We start from the raw sequence: 24,439 nt of genomic DNA, 5'->3' as shown, positions 1-24,439 counted from the left end.
TTGAGGCAGGCCCTGTGGCACCCCACCCCACCTGTGTACAGTGCAAACTACACCTACTCAGGCTCCTGTGACATCCATGTGTGCAGAAATCGGGCATAGCCTTGTATTCCATGTCCCTGGGAGTGAATAGTGGACTCCAAGTGCGCGGCGTAGTGCAGGGGGCTTCTGTGTCTGTCGTGTCCGCCAACGGTAGTGATATTGCATGGACTCAACATGTCTTTCTTCTGTCTCCCCCCCCCTATTGTGGTCTCCCTGTTCGTGTGTGCATTAGCATCATCAGGCGGAGGAGCAGTGGCACCGGAGCAGGAGGGCGCTGCATCCCACATGGCCCTGGAGGACGACACTACAGAGTCTGAATTCACCAGTGGGACGGAGGGCGAGGGGAGCTCCACGGTGGGGACAGGCGCTGACACCAGCGATACGGACTCCTCCTCTGATGGGAGCTCCCTTGCGGTGGCAGGCCCATCTGTGCCCACCCCATCTACAGGTACAGCTGTTACCCCCCTATCAGCACCGCCCTCCCAGCAGCCCTTCGGCATTTGCCCCGTGCCCGCTCACCCAGGAGGGTGGGCATCACCTTCGCCCCAGGCGCCCCAGGCACCTCAGGCCCTGCCCCAGTCACCCCTGCTGCCCTCAGTGAGGAGGCCATTGACCTCCTCAGGTCCCTCACTGTTGGGCAGTCTACCATTTTGAATGCCATCCAGGGTGTAGAGAGGCAGTTGCAACAAACCAATGCATACCTTGAGGGCATTTATTCTGGTCAAGCAGCCTTTCAGCAAGCTTTTCAGACTCTGGTCTCAGCACTGATGGCAGCCATTGTCCCTGTCTCTAGCCTCCCCCCTCCAACCTCCTCCACCCAGACCCACACAACTAAACCTCCGCCTATCTCAAGCACACCATCAGACCAGCATGCACACATCTCAACACACAAGGGAAGCTCTGGCAAACATAAGCACCACACATCCCACAGGCACTCACGCAGGCATCACACACATGCAGACACACCAACATCCACTGCCTCCACTGTGTCCCCCTCCTCCTCATCTCCCTCCTCCCTCCATGTCTCGTCTCCACTCACACCTGCATGCACTACATCCTCAGCCACTACGTCCATCACCGGCACACCCAGCACCACACCCCGCTCACGTGCAGTCACCACCCCACTACCATTCACACGTCCCCTGTGTCCTCTCCCAGTGTGTCTGTGAGGCCACCTCCCAAGGTACACAAACGCAGCCACACACCCACCCAACAGCCATCCACCTCACAACAGCCTCCAGCCCATGCACCTTCACCCAAATTCAGCAAACTTACACCTCCTACAATCATTACCTCTTCCGCCACTCCCAAACCCCCTCCAGCTACCCGTCCCAGTGTTCCTAAGAAACTTTTCCTGGCCAACCTTGACCTTCTTCCCTCACCTCCCCCATCCCTTCAGTCTCCTAGGGCCCGACTCTCCAGGTCCCAACCTAGCACCTCAGCCACAACATCGGCAGGACCAGTGGTGCCAGTAGTCACCGAATTCTGGAGTGCACCAGGCAGCAGGGCAGCCAGTGTGGCAAGGAGCCAGAGCACGGACAGTCCCCCACCTGTCAAGCATAAAAAGTTGGCCAGTGCCCGGCGGGAGAGGGGAAAGAAACCAGCCACCAAAGCCACTCCCAGGGGTACAGTTGGGAGTGTGGAGACAGCTGCAACACCATCCAAGGTGGGAAGGGGCACAGTAAAACCGGCAAGTCTGGGAAGATCAGCACTGCAGACAAGACCGCCAGCAGCCCCGCTGCCCAGGACAAGACCGCCAGCAGCAGCCCCGCTTCCCAGGACAAAACTGACAGCAGCAGCCCCGCTGCCAAGGACAAGACCGCCAGCATCCCGCTGCCCAGGACAAGACTGCCAGCACCACCACAGGACAGTGAGCGCCAATGATTACAACGCTACTTATGCCGCCATGGGCCGGATAAAGCACTCTGGGCACTAAGCCCCCTCCAGAACCTGTGGACAGTTACATCCACTACCTCTGTCCTTGGCAGGATGAAGCACTCTGGGCACCAAGCTCCCTCCAGAACCAGTGGAGAGTTACATCCACTACCTCTGTCCTTGGCAGGATGAAGCACTCTGGGCACCAAGCCCCCTCCAGAACCAGTGGAGACTGTTATCCACTTTAGAGACTGTGGCTTTGCACTCCCCAGGATTGAACAGTGGGCAACCCACCCACTGTAGAGACTTGAGAGACTGTGGCTTTGCACTCCCCAGGATTGAACAGTGGGCAACCCACCCACTGTAGAGATTTGAGAGACTGTGGCCTTGCACTTCCCAGGATTGAACAGTGGGTAACCCACCCACTGTAGAGACTTGAGAGACTGTGGCTTTGCACTCCCCAGGATTGAACAGTGGGCATTGAGCCCCCTTGTGGATCTGGCGTCATGCAATCATCCGGCTGAGGTGCCCCTGCCTTCCCTTCCACCTGAGGTGCCTGTTTTATTTCTATCTGATGCCCCAGCAGTGTTCTCTCCGTCTTGTTCGGGTTTTGAGTGTGGGCCTCGCCCATGCCTTTTGGGCCCAGTGGTCCACGGACTATGATGGTGGAATTCCTTGGACTTGTGTTCTTGGTGTATATAATTGTTTATAGTGTAAATGTATATATATGTAAATATTTTTGATTAATGCAATTGAATATATAACAATTATTCGACTCATTTCCTTTTGTCCTTGAATTCTTCCAGGGGGGTTTGGAGGGTGTAACTGTAATGTATCATGCTGAATTAGTGTGTGTTTTTGTGGGTGGGGGGGTGGGTGTTGCGTGTTGCATTTGTGTGTCACTCTCTTTTCCCTCCTCCCTCCCCTGTGTCGTAGGTGCAGTACTCACTGTGGTCTTCGCCGCCGGCTTTCGTGCTCCTGGTAGAGGAGCAGGAAGATAAAGGCTGGGAGTACCTGAAGTTCCGGTTCCATGGTGTCCTGATTCCTCATGGAGTGTGTAGAGGTGAGCGTTTTCCCTTCCAAGTCCTGTTTCCGCCATGTTTTTGTTCACGGGGAATCCGCCCAAGAAAAGGTGGCGGATTGGACTGTTGTAATAGTGTGGGCGGTACATTGTCTTCTGCCTGTCTGTTGGCGGTTACCGCCACAGTGTTTGTTTGTCCCACCGTGGCAGTCAGAGTGAAAGTGGCTTTCTATGTTGGCGGTTTCCGCCATGGTCGTAATTCAATTTTTTTTACCGCCGGCTTGCTGGCAGTTTTACCACTGCTTTAACACCGACCGCCAGGGTTGTAATGACCACCTATATGTACTATGTCAGAACTTTTATGTGCACATTTCCAGCACTGTGTCATTTTAGCTCTGTACAATTTATAAGGGGACCAGTGCCAGTCATGTAGTATCTTAAATTGAACTTAATTTTTGACTCACAAAGTCCTCTGTCACGTGTGAGTATAAGTTGCTGCTACTCTTCGTCTGAATAATTTTTAGCTAAGCAAGGTTTCCATAGTTTGTGAAGTACAGCCACTGTTGGGTTGGAATAGAGTAAATCTGTCAGGGTTCTGTACAGACCCGATATTTAACCATGTAGTCATGGATAGAGAATTTGTTTAATGTAAAAGATTTATTGCTAAGTTTACCCATTAAGAGTCCTTTTAGTTGCAGACAGATCATAAACTGAGAGGGATTCAGTTGAAATTCAGTATGCAAATCTTTACAAGGTTTAATTATGCCATCCAGTAGTACTTGATCTAAGTGATGAATCCCACATTGAATTCAAGTTTGCCAGGACAGGGGTTTGCCAAAGATTTACATTTCCAAATTATTCCACAGAGCACATTTTAAATGTAAGGATGTGTTTTGTTTCCAAAAGTTTGTTACAAGAGATCCATATCTTGTGTACCATATAGAATTGGGTTTGAATCTGATCTGATCTTGTTTGGTTTAAGATTAAAGGGCCAAAGGGCCTGTCACTCTTTTTGTTGATGTTGCGCTAATAGAACCCATACCAGGGATTCCAAGTGAGTATGAAAGTGATTTTTAACGTTGGAGAGGTGTTTCGCCATCAGATACATTTCAGTGTTTGGGTTACAAAGGCCTCCAGACGTAGTAGCCGCATGTAGTTTGGAGTTAGACAATCGGGGAGTGGAGCCATGCCAAATATAATTCCTAATTTGGTGATCAATAAGGCAAAGTATTTTTGTCGACACTGGGATTTGTAACATTCCAAAGACATAGTTAAAATGTGATTTAGTCACCATCTTTATAGTATGTATCCATCCCTACACTGAACAGCTGTAATTTGCTCCATCTCTCAAAATATTCACTCAATTCTTCCATAAGGACTTCAATATTATTTTTGATCATTGTATTTAGAGCTTGACTCACCAGTATATCAAGCTATATCATTTGAGATTGTTTCCCTCAAAATGGCATGCCATTAATGGAGAATATTGTTAAAAGATGGGTAATGGGGAGAGTTTCACTTTCAGATTAGTAGATGGTATCCTGAAAAAAATGAAACGTTTGCTATGGAAGAAAGGAAAACTCATATAGAGGATACTGGATTTCTCCAGTTAAGAAGTATGCAATATGCATATAAAATAAGATTGAGTTCACCAGCAGGTGTAGAAATGTTTTTAGCTTGAAGAATCGCAATCTCTAGTGGTTCTAGTGCTATGATGAAAAGCAAAGATGAGAGCGGACAGCCCTGTTGGGTTCATCTACTAATCATATAAGGGTCAGACAAAAAGCCATTGCAATTAACCAGGGCAAAGGGATTAGCATATAGGTTGTTAATCATGACTAGGAATTTGGGGCCAGATGTATCATACAACCGATTTGCGATTCTCAAATAGCGATTTTTAAGAAATCGCTATTTCAGAAATGCAAAAAGGTATGTATGATTTTTGCAATTCGGTAATAGCGATTTCTTTAAAATCGCAAATGCTATTACCGAATTGCAAATAGAGAATCCGTCCCCATTCGCACCTATGGGCCTGTTGGCCCATATCTGCAAATGTTTTGCATTTCCAAAATTGTGATTTCTTAACCAGAAATCGCAATTTTGGAAATGCAAAAATCCAGGGAGCTGGGGGCCAAAGGCCCCCTCTGCTGCACCCCAAAACTTTGTTTTGGGACATGTAAGGTGCACACATGCCATAAGGGCATGTGTGCTTTACATGTACATTTTAAAAATGCATTTAAAATGCATTTGACAATTTTGCACATGGTTACCACAATGCCCAAATCGCATTTAGGAATGACTTCATACATGTGCTAAGAAATCGCAAATAAGGAATCCTTATTTGTGATTTATTATTTAGAGAGTCGCACTTTGTGACTCTCTAAACAGGGTCGCAATTTTAAGGAATCGCTATTTTTGCGATTCCTTAAAATTGCGTTCAAAATGTCTTTCGAACATTCTGAACTGGCTTTTTGCATTCGCACCGTTTGCGATTGCAAAAAACCTTGATACATCTGGCCCTTGGGTCACAAATTCATTCTTTCTAATGTCCAGAAAAGGTAGTCCTACTTGACCTGACTTGATCAAAAGCCTTTTCAGCATCACAGGAGAGGGCCACCTGTTCTTCTTTTGCATTGTGAAAGAGTCATATTAAAAGTGCTGAGGTCCACTGTAGGAGGCTGGTCTGGCTTGTAGTGAGTACCAAGGGGTACTTGCACCTTGCACCAGGCCCAGTTATCCCTTATTAGTGTATAGGGTGTCTAGCAGCTTAGGCTGATAGATAATGGTAGCTTAGCAGAGCAGCTTAGGCTGAACTAGGAGACGTGTGAAGCTACTACAGTACCACTTAGTGTCATATGCACAATATCATAAGAAAACACAATACACAGTTATACTAAAAATAAAGGTACTTTATTTTTATGACAATATGCCAAAGTATCTTAGAGTGTACCCTCAGTGAGAGGATAGGAAATATACACAAGATATATATACACAATAGCAAAAATATGCAGTGTAGTCTTAGAAAACAGTGCAAACAATGTATAGTTACAATAGGATGCAATGAGGAAACATAGGGATAGGGGCAACACAAACCATATACTCCAAAAGTGGAATGCGAACCACGAATGGACCCCAAACCTATGTGACCTTGTAGAGGGTCGCTGGGACTATTAGAAAATAGTGAGAGTTAGCAAAATAACCCTCCCCAAGACCCTGAAAAGTGAGTGCAAAGTGCACTAAAGTTCCCCTAAGGACAAAATAGTCGTGTTAGAGGGAAAATGCAAGGAAAACACAAATCAGCAATGCAACAACGATGGATTCCTGACTGAGGGTACCTGTGGAACAAGGGGACCAAGTCCAAAAGTCACAAGCAGCTCGGAAATGGGCAGATGCCCAAGAAATGCCAGCGGTTGGTACAAAGAAGCTCTTACTAGGCTGAAGAACTGTGAATACTGCAGGAACGACAAGGGCTAGAGACTTCCCCTTTGGAGGATGGATCCCCCACGCCTTGGAGAGTCGTGCAGAAGTGTTTTCCCGCCGGATGGATGCCAACAAGCCTTGCTACACGCAAATCGTGCGTTTGGCGTTTTTGGACGCTGCTGGGGCCCAGGAGGGACCAGGAGGTCGCAAATTAGACCTGCAGAGAGAGGGGACGTCGAGCAAGACAAAGAGCCCTCACTGAAGCAGGTAGCACCCGGAGAAGTGCCAGAAACAGGCACTACGAGGATGCGTGAAACGGTGCTCGCCGAAGTTGCACAAAGGAGTCCCACGTCGCCGGAGACCAACTTAGAAAGTCGTGCAATGCAGGTTAGAGTGCCGTGGACCCAGGCTTGGCTGTGCACGAAGGATTTCCGCCGGAAGTGCACAGGGGCCGGAGTAGCTTGCAAAGTCGCGGTTCCCAGCAATGCAGCCCAGCGAGGTGAGGCAAGGACTTACCTCCACCAAACTTGGGCTGAAGAGTCACTGGACTGTGGGGGTCACTTGGACGGTGTCGCTGGATTCGAGGGACCTCGCTCGTCGTGCTGAGAGGAGACCCAAGGGACCGGTAATGCAGCTTTTTGGTGCCTGCGGTTGCAGGGGGAAGATTCCGTCGACCCACGGGAGATTTCTTCGGAGCTTCTGGTGCAGAGAGGAGGCAGACTACCCCCACAGCATGCACAAGCAGGAAAACAGTCGAGAAGGCGGCAGGATCAGCGTTACAGAGTTGCAGTAGTCGTCTTTGCTACTATGTTGCAGGTTTGCAGGCTTCCAGCGCGGTCAGCGGTCGATTCCTTATCAGAAGGTGAAGAGGGAGATGCAGAGGAACTCGGCTGAGCTCATGCATTCGTTATCTCAAGTTTCCCCAGAGACAGAGACCCTAAATAGCCAGAAAAGAGGGTTTGGCTACCTAGGAGAGAGGAAAGGCTACTAACACCTGAAGGAGCCTATCACAAGGAGTCTCTGACGTCACCTGGTGGCACTGGCCACTCAGAGCAGTCCAGTGTGCCAGCAGCACCTCTGTTTCCAAGATGGCAGAGGTCTGGAGCACACTGGAGGAGCTCTGGACACCTCCCAGGGGAGGTGCAGGTCAGGGGAGTGGTCACTCCCCTTTCCTTTGTCCAGTTTCGCGCCAGAGCAGGGGCTAAGGGGTCCCTGAACCGGTGTAGACTGGCTTATGCAGAATTGGGCACATCTGTGCCCAACAAAGCATTTCCAGAGGCTGGGGGAGGCTACTCCTCCCCTGCCTTCACACCATTTTCCAAAGGGAGAGGGTGTCACACCCTCTCTCAGAGGAAGTTCTTTGTTCTGCCATCCTGGGCCAGGCCTGGCTGGACCCCAGGAGGGCAGCTGCCTGTCTGAGGGGTTGGCAGCAGCAGCAGCTGCAGTGAAACCCCAGGAAGGGCAGTTTGGCAGTACCAGGGTCTGTGCTACAGACCACTGGGATCATGGAATTGTACCAACAATGCCAGGATGGCATAGAGGGGGCAATTCCATGATCATAGACATGTTACATGGCCATATTCGGAGTTACCATGGTGAAGCTACATATAGGTAGTGACCTATATGTAGTGCACGCGTGTAATGGTGTCCCCGCACTCACAAAGTTCAGGGAATTGGCTCTGAACAATGTGGGGGCACCTTGGCTAGTGCCAGGGTGCCCTCACACTAAGTAACTTTGCACCTAACCTTTACCAGGTAAAGGTTAGACATATAGGTGACTTATAAGTTACTTAAGTGCAGTGTAAAATGGCTGTGAAATAACGTGGACGTTATTTCACTCAGGCTGCAGTGGCAGGCCTGTGTAAGAATTGTCAGAGCTCCCTATGGGTGGCAAAAGAAATGCTGCAGCCCATAGGGATCTCCTGGAACCCCAATACCCTGGGTACCTCAGTACCATATACTAGGGGATTATAAGGGTGTTCCAGTAAGCCAATGTAAATTGGTAAAAATGGTCACTAGCCTGTTAGTGACAATTTGGAAAGAAATGAGAGAGCATAACCACTGAGGTTCTGATTAGCAGAGCCTCAGTGAGACAGTTAGTCACTACACAGGTAACACATTCAGGCACACTTATGAGCACTGGGGCCCTGGGTTACCAGGGTCCCAGTGACACATACAACTAAAACAACATATATACAGTGAAAAATGGGGGTAACATGCCAGGCAAGATGGTACTTTCCTACATCCACACACGATTTCATGATGATCAATGGGGAATAAATCCAACCTGTGTATAATGTATCAGCAAATTGTAATCTCATTTCTATAATTTTGGCTAATATTTTAATGTCACAGTGAAGTGTGTCCTTGCTTGTTTTAGGAATTAGTGATATACTTGCCTTTCTGGTGGTAGTGTTCCTTCAAGCATGATTGTTCAGAATATTTCTTTTAGTAATTGAGATTTTATAGGTGATGTGATCTAATAAAATTCTGTGGGGGATTCATCCTCTTCCAGTGCATTACCAGTGGGGAGTGATTTAATGGCATTAGCCACTTCTTTAACCATTATTTCTTTGCCCATCTCTGCTCAGTATTTTGGTGTCAGTGTGGGTATGGGTAGATCTTGGCCGAATTGCGATTCTGCTGTCTGCATGGTGGGTGCCTTTGAGCAGTATAGTTTAGTATAAAATTATGCAAACGACATGGATATGTTCTTAGGGTTTGTATGTAAAACACCATCTGGTTCGCATATATCAGAAATGGATCGTTTTGCAGTTCTTTGTTTTAGCTGGTAAACTAAACATTTATATGCATTTTCTCCTTATTTTTAGTGATGGCTTTTAAGACAATGAAGGGCTTTTTCTTCTTGTGCGGTCAATAATGTATTGAAATCATATTTTTTGGATGTCAAAGTGTGCAGAGTCATATCAGAAGGTCTTCCCTCTGTACTGTTGGGTGAGGGTAGTAATATCAGTTTCTAAAGCTAGTTTGGTATGTCAGTTCTTCTATCTAGCTGTCGAAGAGTCACAAATAAGCATGTCCATTATCTATGATTTCTCTGCTGCCCAGAAGGTAGAATGGGGTGTCACTGAGTTTTCGGTAAGAGAATAATATTCATTGAGAAGGTTTAGCAATCTTTTATTTCCTCTTGGTATTTTAAATCTGTAAAATTCCATTCCATTCCCCATGTTTTGGATTTAGGGATTGGCAATTGGAGTTCTATGTCCAATGTAAGTGGGGAACGATCGGTAATGCCCTGCATGCCCGTCATACTATCTGCAAGTTTCGAAGTGAGAGCTGATGAGACCAAAATCCTAGATTCTGTTCCATGAGGACATGAAAAGAAGGTATTGGCAGTGGAGTGCAGAAGTCTCCAAAGTTTCATAGTATATGATCGAACATAAGATTGTGAAGAAAACTGCTGTCAATATTTTCTTAACATCTGGGCATCCTGTGCAGTCTAAGATTGAGTTAGGAACAGGATTCTAGTCCCCACCTATCACTAGGTTAAAACCCTTTTAAGACTAGAGAAATATTTTGTCTAAATTTGGGGCATAAATTGATCCAAATATTTAGGTACCACCTTAAATGGAGTATTTTGAAAAGACATAGCTCCCTTTGGGATAATGCCAGGTCTACGAGATTTTATGTTGTCGATTTTTATGAAAAAGGATGGCCACCCCACATTTCCAGTAGGGGAGCGGAGAGGATTGGGATTGATCTTGGTTTACACGTGAACCAGAAGCTGCTATTATAGAGCCTGCCCATTCACATTTCAATTTTTCTGCCTCTAGCTGCAATAGATGGATTTTTTGGATCAATACCAAATCAAGTTGTCTAGAATCTTAATAAGTAAGAATTATTTTCCTTTTACCTCAAGTGTAATGACTGTTTACATTTAGGGCCTAGATTTATAGGGGCGTAATATTGGACATCTCAAGTGAATGTACTGAGAGGTCATTAGGAAAGGTGAACAATGGCAATTCTGTATGATGAGCATATGATATCTTTACAGAAACTGCATAGCCTTATTCTGGATTAGATAGATAATACTAAGAATTATTTTTGTATATATAACAGAAATAAATATACATAATAGTGTATTAGAATGTTATCAGTAATATCCTTATGAGGGTGAGCAAATTCCAACAACAGATTTTTGTTGTTCCTATTTAAAACAAACCATCAGAAGAGAGCCAGTGAGGCATGACTTAATTAGGGTTTGAGATAGTTATGAGGTTCATGAATTATTCCTTATATGTAGGTTTGAGAGAGTATTATCTATTGAATTAGGGTTTGAGTGGCAATCTTGACTTATCTCTGCCTCATTGCAGTTGAGGACTAGGCATTCTGTTGCATATTGGGATATTTCTCTCCACTGGACTGAGTATCGATCCCTTAATATGTATTGGTATAGATGGGGTTTCATGGGGGATCATGGCATGGAGGTGTTACATCCATTTGGGGTTCTCAAAAGATACTAAAAACAGTTCAAGATCACGAGGATGATAAACTTTACATGTGTTACCGTCAAACGTTACTAGCATTACTGCTAGATCTAGGAGCCAATAATGCAATCCCTTTTTTTTAGAAGATGTCCTATTGCAAAAACATGTCTATATAGTAGATGAGTATTGTAAGAAAAGTCAGATGCAAAAGAAATCTTCCTTCCTCTGTAATCATATGGGCCATATTGTCAGGCTTTGTGCAATATCAATGGGCATGCTGAAGTTTAAGTAAGCACATGATAGAAGACATGGGGTACTTACATTTGAAGGTTTCCTAGATCCCAGTCTATGAGCACGTATAAATTTGATGGGTCCAGAAAAGTCATCCCCCAATATTTGTGGCAGAAAGTTTATCAAAAAGGATAATAAATCACCCCTTTGCTCCAATTCGCGCAGGCCGTATAAGCAGGCATTGTTCCATCTGCCCCCTTCTCTGTGAGGTTCCAAATATCTGTCCCCAAGCCATGGACTCCTGTACTTTTGTTTCTAAATAAGGAAGTCTAATATCTTTAGATACAAGCTGTTGTCAAAAACCTGAACATTTCTGCTTGCATAGATTTTAGGGCCAGATGTAGCAAACGTTTGCGAGTCGCAAATGGGTCGCAGCGCTATTTGCAACCTTGCAAAATGCAAAATGGGATGTACAAATCCCATTTCGGAGAACCAAATAGCGATGCGACCCATTACCGCCTCGCAAAAATTGAGACCTGATTTTGCGACTCACAATTACGAAGTTGCAAATTGCGAGTTGCAAACTGTATGCAAAAGCCAGTCGCAAATTGCGACTAGTTGCAAAAAGCCTGTTGTGCACACCCAGATTACCACTGATTCCGAACAGGTGGTAACCAGAACCAAAGTATAAAAGGAGACCCAGAAGGCATCTGGGTTACTCAAAATGGCTGCACTATACGTGATTGCATGGAGGAGGAGAGTCCAGGCTGCCCAGCAGAGGAGGAGGAGGCAGAGACAGGAGAGGATATACCGAACCAGGCAGACACTATTCCAACAAACTGAGGACGAGATTTATGATAAATACAGACTGAGCAGCACTGTTATCCTAGAGATCATTGAACTGCTGAAACCTCCGCTAGAACGCCAGACAATGCGCGGCAGTGCCATCCCCACACATGTGCAAGTGCTATGCTCACTGCACCTCTGGGCCTCGGGTAGCTATCAGGGGGTGATTGCAGTGGCAGGTGGGGTATCCCAAAGTGCCCTCTCAAGATTCTTCAGACATTTCCTAGATGCCAAACTCGCACACATCACACATGTCCAGATATATATACCTTCCCAGGAGTGAGGCAGAAATTAACAGCACCAAGTTGGACTTCTACAGAATTACCAACTTCCCCCATGTAATAGGGTGTGTGGACGGGACACATATACCAATTTGCCCACCAGCAAATCTGGAATATGTGTTCCGCAATAGGAAATGTACCCACTCACTAAACATCCAGGTGGTATGTGACGCTCATAATGTCATTACTGACATTGTGGCTAAATATCCAGGGAGTACACATGATGCATACATATTCAGGCACAGTGGGATACACCAACGCCTAGAACGTGGGGAGTTTGGAGAAGGATATTTATTAGGTACTGGCGAGTACACTCTGATGCCTTACATACATGTTACTGCGTAACCCTGTGATGCCCTGCTAGGTTTGCCTCTTTTGTCAAACAGGTGACAGTGCATATGTCCTGAGACCATGGATACTCACCCCATACCGAAACACCTGGCAATCAGAATGAGGTGATACAACATTGGACATCGGCGGACCAGAGCTGTAATTGAGAGGACGTTCGGCATGTTGAAGTCATGATTCAGATGCCTGCACAAAAGTGGAGGAGCACTTCAGTATGCCCCAGAAACAGCATGCAAGACCGTTTCCACTTGTGCCATCCTACACAACATTGCCACCAGACATGGGCTATATCTCACCCCTGACAACACAGATTCGGAGGATGAGGAGCAAGAGCTACAACACCGACAGCCTGGGGATGGAAAAGTCGCAATGGAGGGCAGACAGAGACAGAACCACATTGCAACCCACTACTTTGGCAGGTACGTAGCAACCGTGACAGCACTCACTAATGTAAGACACACATTCCCCAGTTGTGCAGTTCAACAAATTAACCCTTTTATTTCAGGACTATAATGGGGAAACAATAGTCAACTAAACTACATAATGAAAATCAAAAGTGTAGTCTGACACATTAAGTGAACGTGCCTCTGTCACACCACATATTAGTAGCTCACAGCCTCCTGCGACTGCGGCCAACATGGATCACTCCAGGTTGGTCCCCTGATCCCTGGCGGGCACTGCTACTCCACAACACACGTGCATCAGTGGCAGACATGCTACTGACACTGGAGACCTCCTCACTGTCCTGCGGGGTATCCCCAATGCCCCTTGCTGCCTGTCTGGTCTCCAGCAGGTCCACTGCATGGCTGATGTGGCCAAGTATTCTAGCCACATCACCTGCAAAATGGCCTAGTTCGACTTGCAGACTGATTGTGCGCCTTGACAGGCAGGTTGTTGTGGTAGCCAGGTGCCCTATAGACACACCTAGTCTGTCTAAATGGGCAGCAGTGTTGCGCTCCCTGCACTGTGCTTGTGCCCTGTTGGCCACCATTTCCCTGACCAAGTTGTCTATGGAGGTGGTCAGGTTAGCCATGTGAGCGTTCATTGTAGTGAACTGGTTGTTCACATTTGCAAACCCCTGCGTGAGTGTGTTCTGCAGTCTGGCAAGGTTACTATTTATTAACCGCATATGTCTATTTTGCAGCCGGTGACTCTGCAGTAAGGATGCCTCCAGTCCCAAAAATTGCTAATCGGTGACATCCTCCCTACGCGCAGACTGCATTGGGCGTTGTTGTCTACGCACCGAGCCAGCTGATATCTGTGGTTGACTCTCCCTAGGCATTGGCCCCGGTGTCACTATGGCTGCCTCTAAACCCAGAGCAGGATCATCCATGTCCTCTGGTGCTGATTGGATGGGTGGTGTTGTCCTGCACTCCCCTGCGGTGTCTGTGGCTGCCTCCTCTTGTGTCAGTGTCTTGTTCCTCTCCCTGGACAGTGGCGCTGTGGGTGGATCCTTGTGGGAGACCTGTGGGACACAGGGGATACACTGTAAGTGCCTCACATATGTTTGATGCCTCAGAATAAACATTTCTCTACATTTGGACTACTGTACTACATTGCCCATAATGAACTGTTCTATAGGTTGCAAAACTGGGAATGGAGATAATCTGGAGGTGCATGCTTATGTGTACTGTGATTGTGTGCATGGTGCATAGGCTGGTGTAAATACGTTAATTTCGGTACTTACTTTTGGATGTTCCTGGTGCTGAACTGTCTAGGTCTCCGATGCCAAGTACAGCCTCCGGCTCCAGAGTGGTCTCCACCATGGTTTCGATGGCTGTAGGGGGTGGTACAGTAGATGGCCCTCCAACAGTGCCATGAATCTCCCTCATGCACTCCTCCACCCTTTCCTTGGTCCTGGAGTGAAGGTCATACCACCTTTGGCGGACCTCATCCAGTGTGTGGTGGCTGACTCTGATGGCATTTATTTTGTTGAGGATGTCCTGCCAGAGTTTATTCTTGTGGCTGTCAGGGGCACTCATTGCTGCCTTTCCAAATAACTCATTATGTGCAGGCAGCACTCCTCTGTGAGCACCTCCAACTCCTTCTCTGAAAACTTTAGTTTTCGTTTTCTGCCAGCACTGGGTGTCTCCTTCTCCTGTGTAGCCATTGCTGCTGCAGCTCCTCTCACCTGGCTGTGACTCTGCAGTTTGGGCTGGGTGGGCTCCTCCCTGTTCCATGGGGTTACTTCCTGGTTCTGATGTCATCACTCTGAACCAGGAAGTGGGTTTTTCAGCAGTTTAATTTGCACCTGCATGCAATTTGCGAGTCAGTCGCAATTGGCGACACCGGACCACACCCTTGTGCAAATTGCGAGGTCGCAAATTGCGGTGCGACTCCGCACCAAATCCTTATTTGGTACAGCGATTTTTCCTGGCATCTCGTTTTGCGAGTCGGAAATAGCGATTCGCATGGAGTCGCTATTTCCGACTCGCTATTTTTTGGGTTCCTACATCTGGCCCTAAGTTCTTTAGCAGCCTCCGTTGAAGTTGATTCTACTGTGGCAACGGAGATTTTGATATTTTGTAGTTCCTGCATTAACATCTCTTGAGTTGTGGCAGTCATTTCTTGATCTTGCAGCGGTTTGTAGGATTTCGCTCCGGACATGTGTATCATGTTGTTTGAGGATTATAACCAGAATTTTCTGAGAAAAGGGATATAACAAAAAATATGAATATCTCTTGCTAAAAGTTATAGTTAGAAGGGCAACCTCTAATTTTGTGCAAGATTTATACTGCAATCAGCAAGATATGCAGGATTTTAATAGAAGCGTTGTCCACAATCCAATATTGCAGCTGTGTTTAAGAGTATAAAGAGATGATAAGTATCTGTAGTAGTTAACTATGTTGAGGTAACTACTCTTGCAACAAATTTGTCGCCACAGTTTTTCCTTCCATTATAATTTCAGTATTGATAACAGGGTTTTAATTCTTACATTGAAAGCAGTGAGTTCCGAGTGCAAAATGGCCACACTGGTAGAGAATGAATCCGGAATGAATCCCTCTGTGCATAAGGCAATCAACAATTAAGAATCTGTGATATTGGTTTCAAGTTTGGAAATCATTCCAGTATAATTAGCTCCGCATTAGCAGTATGGCTCCAGGCAACTGCTGAGCTTCCATTCGATATGTCTGGCATCCAACAGCACACACAGCTCTTCAGTTTTTGTTTCAGGTAAGTTGCAATGTAGTGTATAATGAAGCGGATGAAGAGACTTCTTCCAACCACAATCATTCAGCCATATCTGCAGAAACAGTCTATCTCAGACTTCCAGGGCTCTCTGAGAACTCGTCCCTGTGCATCCAAACAGGTGCATGTGTTCATGAGGGTAGCTTGTCAAAATAAGAAGTATCCAACAGCACCATAGTCAAGATAGTTATTTGAAAGCTAGAACCTGGGCATTGGGAAAAGCCAAGGTCCTGTTGGCCCCTCCCTCCGATGTCAGATTGGCAATGATGGCCGCAGTCAGTCCCATCATGTCAGCCTCAGTGATCGCTGTGGTACAATCTCTAATTCAATGGTCTTCAAATACATATCAGGAGTATCTCAAGGATCACCAGGGTTATCGCACACCCTCCAAGATATAACTGGATTCAAATGAAACGGCTATCACACATAATGTGAGCATCTCTGGCCAGCATCTTCTAGGAAGTAACCATCCTACTCAGAGGCCAAGATCAACCCCCCCACCTCACTTTTGGATACTAACAACTAATTTCTTAATATGTATCTTCTAACCAGAAATCCCCCTATTGGCCATTTACTCTTCTTCTACATGTCATCTATAACTCTTCTATGTAGCCTGATTCTTAGATAAATCAATGCTTTATTTATTTAATTCTGCCAATCTCTTCTGAGTTTCACAGCATATCAGGTAAATTCCTTACTCAAGAACTGTATTTCATTTGCACTGTTCTTCTGTGTTACACCTGACAGCCTTAGTGTGTACTTCTCTCAAATTTTTGCCGGCCTCCCTCCATTTTTCTGATCTCGTTTTTGCTTGTTTATGACTGCTGACCAGTGCTAAAGTGCTAAAATTCTGTCTCCCCTGAACATGGTGACATTGGCTCATATTATTGGCATATCTAATTTACCTATAGGTCTCTAGTAAAGTGCACTATATGTGCCCAGGGCTTGTAAATTAATTGCTAGAAGTGGGCCTGCAGTACCGATTGACCCTCAAGACCTGGCTGTTTGAATAAGGCTCTGGGACCTGCAAGTGCCTGGATACCCTATGGGGTGACTAGCCACACTTTCTAAATCTTGATTGATTGATTGACTGATTGTGCATCCCACATAATTAGCCCCTCAACCATGTCTCAGGCCTGTCACTGCAAGGCTAGTGTGTGCACTTTTACTGCCACCTCGACTTGGCACTTAATTCCTTGAACTCCCCTTTAATTTCACATCAGCACCCCTAAAGTAGGCCCTATGTGACCCACAGGGCAGGGTGCAGTGTATTTCAAAGGCAGAACATGTACTTTTAAGTTTTACATGTCCTGATTGTGAAATTCTCCCAAAATTGTGTTTCACTATTGAGAAGTCTGCTTCTCTTGTAGGCCAGCATTGGGAATTCCTTCATATGCTTTTAAGATGTTATTCCTGATCAGAAAGGAGTAGCTACATCATGTTTCATATCTTTGGAATGGTAATGATAAATCCTGCTTACTGGTAAAGTCAGATGTATTACTATTTTAGAAATTCCACTTTTAGAAAGTAGGCATTTCTCTGCTCTTACTGCTCTATGTGCCCAACAGCATGTCTCCAATCCATGTCTGGTCTGTGCTGGGTGACAGCTTTCCTTGTGCATTCCATCCAGACAGCCATAAACACAGGACACTCAACTGCATCTGCATTCATCCACCTACTGTTGGGTCTTTCTGGGCAGGAAGAGTGGAGGGGCTCACACTTACACTTCAAAGGGTAGTCGCCTGACCCCAAACAAAGGACTGATAACCCCACATAGATAGCCTGGTAGTCAGGACTGGGATGAAAGGGAAATGGTGCACTTAAAAACCACTCTTTGAAGCCGTACCCACTTCAAAGGCACATTCGGGCATAAGTGCTGGATCTCTGACCCCATCAAATCAGACACTTCTGGACTTAGAACTGAACCTCTGTCAGAAGGACTGCTGTGCTGCTCAAATGACTCATCTGGGCTGCTTTCCTGGAATGACTGCTCCTCTGCTTTTTTCCCTGCTGCCTGCTGCTCTCTGACCCTGCTGGAAGGACTCTGCCTTCCCACCACAGTGATCTACAAAGGCTTGTTGGCTTGCTCCCTGTTCTCCTGTAATCTCAGGGATATCAAACACTGCCCACATCTCTCCTGGTGCTGCTGGACTCTGCCTTCTCTAAGTCTCACCCTTACCAGAGGTTGCCCCCTCCAAGTTCTGGGCCTCAGAAGTGGGTTCTGCAGATGAGTTCTACAAAAATCAGTGCATCGCCCTGAGTACAAGGGAAAAATCAGCACATTTAGGACCATATTTATACTTTTTTAGCGCCGCATTTGTGCCACTTTTTGACGCAAAAGCGGTGCAAACTTACAAAATACAATTGTATTTTGTAAGTCTGCGCCGTTTTTGCGTCAAAAAGCGGCGCAAAAACGGCGCTAAAAAAGTATAAATATGGGCCTTAGTCTCCGATGAAGATGCAGCGGCTGCCTGATGACAGCAAAGTTACAGCCCTCACGACTCACCGACGATGCTCTGCATGACCCGACAACATATCACATTTACCTCAAAGGTGTCCGGCGATGACACAGAGACCCGACTGCGTGGAAAGTATCGACGCATCATGCCCTCAGCATCGCCACATTGCTCCACCAAAGGTACTATTTCAGCAGGCCTTGTGTGGGTTTTGTAGTCAGCCTACACTCCATCTCAGCCTGGATTTTGGATTTGCACTGGTCCCTTGCAAACCTCAGGTACCCTTTTCACAATTAATATCTCGGCTTCCTCTGTATGTATTTTTGTTATTTTCGTCTTGTTTTACTCAAATAAATATTCTCTATTTTTATAACAGTGTGTGAAGTCTTTTTGTGGTGTTTTCACTGTGTTACTGTATGAGTTATTGTGCAAATACTTTACACTTTGCCTTCTAGTTAAGCCTGCCTGATCTGTGCCAAGCTACCAGAGGGTAAGCACAGGATAATTTAGGTTGTGTTGTGACTTACCCTGTCTAGGGATGTGGTCCCTACTTGGACAGGGTAGATTTCACTGTCAACTAGAGACCCAGTTTCTAACACTCTAGGGCCCATATTTATACTCTGTTTGCGTTCGATTTGCGTATTCTGCCGCAAATCCGGCGCAAACTTAACTCCATATTTATATTTTGGCTTTAGACATGTCTTGCGCCAAAATATTGGAGTTAACAAAAAGTTTTGCCTGCGGAAAAGTACCTTGCGTCAATGAGATGCAAGGTAGGAGTTCCCGGGCAAATAATGCTTTAAAGGCCCTAGCACCTTATTTATCCTTCCATGTAAAAATCACGCACAGGAGGAGGAGGGCCTTAAATAATGGCGCTAATCCTGCTTAGCGCAATTATTTAACGCCTGGGTATGGGCAGGCATAAGGGTACCTGGAGGCAGATTTCCATGGTCAGATACAATGGAAATTGCCCACAGGTACCCTTCCTTGTCCCCAGGGACATCCCCACCCTCACCAGGAAGTCATTCGAAGGTAAGTTTGGGTAGGTATTTTTTTTTCCTATCCAACGCAGCTTGGGGGCCCTGACTTGGGGCATGACGTGGTGGGCGTGGCTCCTGTCTTTTTTAAGACAGAAGCCATGTCCATGGGGCTTGTGCGCCAGAAAATGGCGCTACACTCCTTAGAGGCAATTGTTTTTGCCTCTAAACAGTGTAGCGCCATAATTTGGCACACAAGTCCTGGTTCACCCTGCGCCTCCCAGGCCCTGTTTGTGTCCTTTAAAAATACGCTAACAGGGCCTTAGCGCCATTCCTTAAATATGGCGCACAGCCGGCGTCTACGAATGGCACTAGCCGTGCTATACTTTTTGCCGCAATCCTGCGCCAACGCAGGTTTACGGCAAAAAGTATAAATCTACCCCCAGATTTCTTGTATCCAAATCCAAAGTGTATCCAGTTCCACAAGTAATCTAGGGACATCTAAGGGCCCTAAAGTCATTCGAGTTAATGGACAATCATCAACCTCCTTCAGGGCCGTGCTCCTAGAGATAGGAGCACTCTGAGCAATTGGAGTTGTAAACACTAAAGAGGGCTCTGTGGCAAAACTCTTGTCAATGGGTTGGCGTTCCATACAACCATATGCAAATTTCGAATCATGGGAATGGTAACAGGGAATATGGTTGTTGCACTTGAAACTACAGGAAACAGAGCTATTGCAGTTGGGGTAGTCACAATAGGGGCAGTTGCAGTCTAGGCAAGGGGAACTTCTAAGAGGAAGGTGTCAGCATCTGTTGCACCAAATTAAGGTTCAGGGGAAATACGCACAGACGTTCACGCAAGAAGTTCAACACCACACTAGTGTGAAATCAGCAGAGTTTGGGAAAAAAGTATTTCCTCAGTAAAGTCAGGATGTGCTAAACTATACTAAAAGACACACAATTAACACATAATAGAAGGTCATGAAAGCTTTGTCCCAGCAACTCTCTCTGGCTGGACTAATTGGGGCACAGCTTTTCCTGCGAGCAGGTAAACTTCCCACATTCCCTTCACCGAACAAGGAGGCACACAGCTGTATAGTCTTGGAAATAGCAATGGTCAGGGCTGCCTGGTGCAGGAGGTTCTCCCCCATCCCCACAAATTGCTTTTCAACAGCCAAGTTCCAATTATTATACACTAATCTGTCAGTTCTCATTGTAAACAAAAGCCTTTTCTAACTAACGGAGTAAATAGGACACCTGAAATTGAAAGAAGACATGTGAACAACTCAAGAAGTACATTTTATTTTTAACATGAAAAAACACTTAGAGAAAATTGTGTCAGGCTTAAGGCCTAGCCGCAGTCACGCTAACGTTGAGAGAGAAAATGCAGACAAGTGAATAGAGCAAAAATAAGCAATACCTTTCATTATAATTCAATTGTATAAAAAGGGCTTTGGCTATGACTAAATATAGCTACTTACTGACATTCCGCTAAATACATGTGTACACTAATTAACAGCTTAGTACAGAGATTAATGTTTTAATGCATAAATGAATGAAGCACTAAATTATGCTGCTCCAAGAGTTTCATTCCTAAAAGGGCTGGTTGAGTGTGGTGTTTTGCTTTGCATTTTGATAAGCCTCACTTGTGGAAGGGAGTCTCTGATTCTATTTATTCATCAAAATTTGCGAATGTTGAGACGGGGGCCTGTATGGTACAGCGGAGCTCAAGCCTAACCTTTGAATTCTCAACGTGTCTGCATTGCAACTCCTGTTTCTTATAGGGCATACAATGCTATTAATTAGGAGGGATACATGCAGTGGCCCAGTTGACCGCCGTCTGCTCCTTCCCATGCCCCCCGCATGCACAATTACAGTACAAGCTGTCAGCAAATGCTTACTGGCTACCCATGGCAAACGTTAATCATTAAATTAACCACTAAAATGTTAGCTATTAAATCATTTGCAACTACAAGAATGGTTGCAAAGCCTTTATGAACACCATTGTAATTCGCTTTTTTCCTGTGTGACTTACAATGTGACTCAAAAATGTTGATGTTAGTGCTGCAAGGCACAGGGAGGTCTATTGATTTAAAGGTGTGCGTCATTTTAACGCTACTCTGAGCTGGCACTAAAAATGATGGCCATTTTGTCCCTTGCATACACTATGCCTGATGCAGGCATAATGTGGCTCAAGGGGTTGCAAAGTGGTGCAATGCAAGCATTGCGCCACTTCGTAAATAAGGTGTGGGGGAAAAGCCACCTTAGCATAAAAAAAAAATAAGCTATGGCGGCGCAAGGTGGTGTTAGGGGCTTGTAAATATGCCCCAAAGTTGTTTGTGCAAGAGGTTCCTCATCCATTTTACAGATCCATTCCCTGCTTCATATGGAGGGATCTACTGAAGCTGTTAAGTCTGTTCTCTGCCACACATGTTAACTGCTGCACCTATAACATCTTGTCTGCACTTCACTAGCTGAAGTTCAAACTAAGAAACTGCTCTGGAAACGTTCCGTCCACAAATACTCCGGTTCCTTCAAAATAACAAATCAGCATTCGCTTGCCTCTATCAACCATACTGGAATCATAACTGCTTACATCCTTCCTTTCTTTCTGAAGGAGACACATTGTTTGGCCTTCTCCCTGGACTCCAAACACAGCCTGCGCTACACAACATTGTCTCACAGCACATTGCCGTCCCACTTACACATACATGTATATCAAACGATTTACTTTTGGGGGAAGTAACTTAGAAGTATGTTTTCCGTACTTTTACGTTCATAATTTTCGTCTTCTTTCAATGCTTACTCACTGAAGGTTTATCTTTTGACTACTTTTCATAGATCTCAAACACAAGCTGAAATAGATTGTATTTAAAAATGTATCAGAATTAAGGTTGCCACCGTCCCCACAGAAAAATACGGGCTTTTGATTCATGTTTTAAGATTATGTAAAGTCCGGAACATGATTCTTAAATAGGAATATATGTAAAATTGTCTGCATTCGTTTTGATATAGCTTTTCTGTCTCTGTTTACTTCAATTATCCATCAAGTATCACTTAAGCTGCTTTAAAGCACTTTTTTGAAAGGGATTTCTTGTATTTTCTGCATTAAGTTTGTGCTGATAAGTGGAACATAATACCAGGTTTGAGCGATTTTCCTACTTTTTTTTACCCCTGGGCATTAACTTCTTAGCTGCTGGGCCTTCCCTCCCCCCCCCCCCCCCCCCCCCCCCCCCCCCCCCCCCCCCCCCAGCGCTGAGCCCTTTTTAGGCTATTTGGGGTAGTTTGCGCTTAGGCCTTTATAACTTTTTGTCCACATAAGCTATCCACGCCAAATTTGCGTCCTTTTTTTCCAAGATCCTAGGGATTCTAATGGTACCCAGAGTTTGTGGTTTCCACTGGAGGAGACCAAGAAATTAGCCAAAATACAGTGAAAATTTTGTTTTTTTCAAAAAAAAGGGCTGCCGAAGAAGGCTTGTGGTTTTTTCCCTGAAAATGGCATCAACAAAGCGGTTTGCAGTGCTAAAATCACCATCTTCCCACCTTTCAGGAACAGGCAGACTTGAATCAGAAAAACACATTTTTCAACACAATTGTGGCATTTTAGTGGGACATACCACATTTTTACTATTTTTGGTGCTTTCAGCCTCCTTCCAGTTAGTGACAGGACTGGGTGTTAAACCAATGCTGGATCCCGGAAAGCTAAAAATTTCTGGAACGTAGACAAAATTCTGAATTCAGCAAGGGGTCATTTGTGTGGATCCTACAAGATTTTCCTACAGAAAATAACAGCTGAAATAAAAAAATATTGAAAGTGAGCTGAAAAAAAACAGCAATTTTTCTTCACGTTTTACTCTGTAACTTTTTCCTGCAATGTCAGATTTTTTGAAGCAATATACGTTACGTGTGCGGGACTCTTCCGGTTGTGAGGATATATAGGGCTTGTAGGTTCATCAAGATCCCTAGGTACCCAGAGCCAATAACTGAGGTGCACCTTGCAATGGGTTTTCATTCTTTACCAGGTATACAGCAATTCATTTGCTGAAATATAAAGAGTGAAAAATAGGTATCAAGAAAACCTTTGTATTTCCAAAATGGGCATAAGATAAGGTGTTGAGAAGCAGTGGTTATTTGCACATCTCTGAATTCCGGGGTGCCCATACTAGCATGTGAATTACAGGCCATTTCTCAAATAGACGTCTTTTTTACACACTGTCTTACATTTGGAAGGAAAAAATATAGAGAAAGACAAGGGGCAATAACACTTGTTTCGCTATTCTGTGTTCCCCCAAGTCTCCCGATAAAAATGGTACCTCACTTGCATGGGTAGGCCTAATGCTCACCACAAGAAACGCAATATGGACACATCACATTTTTACATTGAAATCTGACGTGTTTTTTGCAAAGTGCCTAGCTGTAGATTTTGGCCTCTAGCTCAGCCGGCACCTAGGGAAGCCTACCAAACCTGTGCATTTTTTTAAACTAGACGCCTAGGGGAATCCAGGATGTGGTGACTTGAGGGGCTCTCACCAGGTTCTGTTACCCAGAATCCTTTGCAAACCTCAAAATTTGGTCAAAAAAACACTTTTTCCTCACATTTCGGTGATAGAAAGTTCTGGAATCTGAGAGGAGCCACAAATTTCCTTCCACCCAGCATTTCACCACATCTCCCGATAAAAATGGTACCTCACTTGTGTGGGTAGGCCTAGCGCCCGCGACAAGTTATGCCCCAAAACACAACGTGGACACATCACATTTTCCCAAAGAAAACAGACCTGTTTTTTTCAAAGTGCCTAGCTGTAGATTTTGGCCTCTACCTCAGCCGGCACCTAGGGAAACCTACTAAACCTGTGCATTTTTTTAAACTAGAGACCTAGGGGAATCCAAGATGGGGTGACTTGTGGGGCTCTGACCAGGTTCTATTACCCAGAATCCTTTGCAAACCTCAAAATTTGGCTAAGAAAACAAATTTTCCTCACATTTCGGTGACAGAAAGTTCTGGAATCTGAGAGGAGCCACAAATTTCCTCCCACCCAGCGTTTCCCCAAGTCTCCCGATAAAATTGATACCTCACTTGTGTGGGTAGGCCTAGCGCCCACGACAGGAAATGCCCCAAAACACAGCATGGACACATCCCATTTATTGACAGAAAACAGAGGTGTTTTTTGCCTATCTGTAGATTTTGGCCTCTAGCTCAGCCGGCACCCAGGGAAACCTACTAAACCTGTGCATTTTTTAAAACTAGAGACCTAGGGGAATCCAAGATGGGGTGACTTGTGGGGCTCTGACCAGGTTCTGAAACCAAGAAT

The sequence above is a fragment of the Pleurodeles waltl genome, chromosome 2_2 (assembly GCF_031143425.1).
Source record: "Pleurodeles waltl isolate 20211129_DDA chromosome 2_2, aPleWal1.hap1.20221129, whole genome shotgun sequence".
NCBI lineage: Eukaryota > Metazoa > Chordata > Amphibia > Caudata > Salamandridae > Pleurodeles > Pleurodeles waltl.
Note: the sequence above shows the minus strand (reverse complement) of the source record.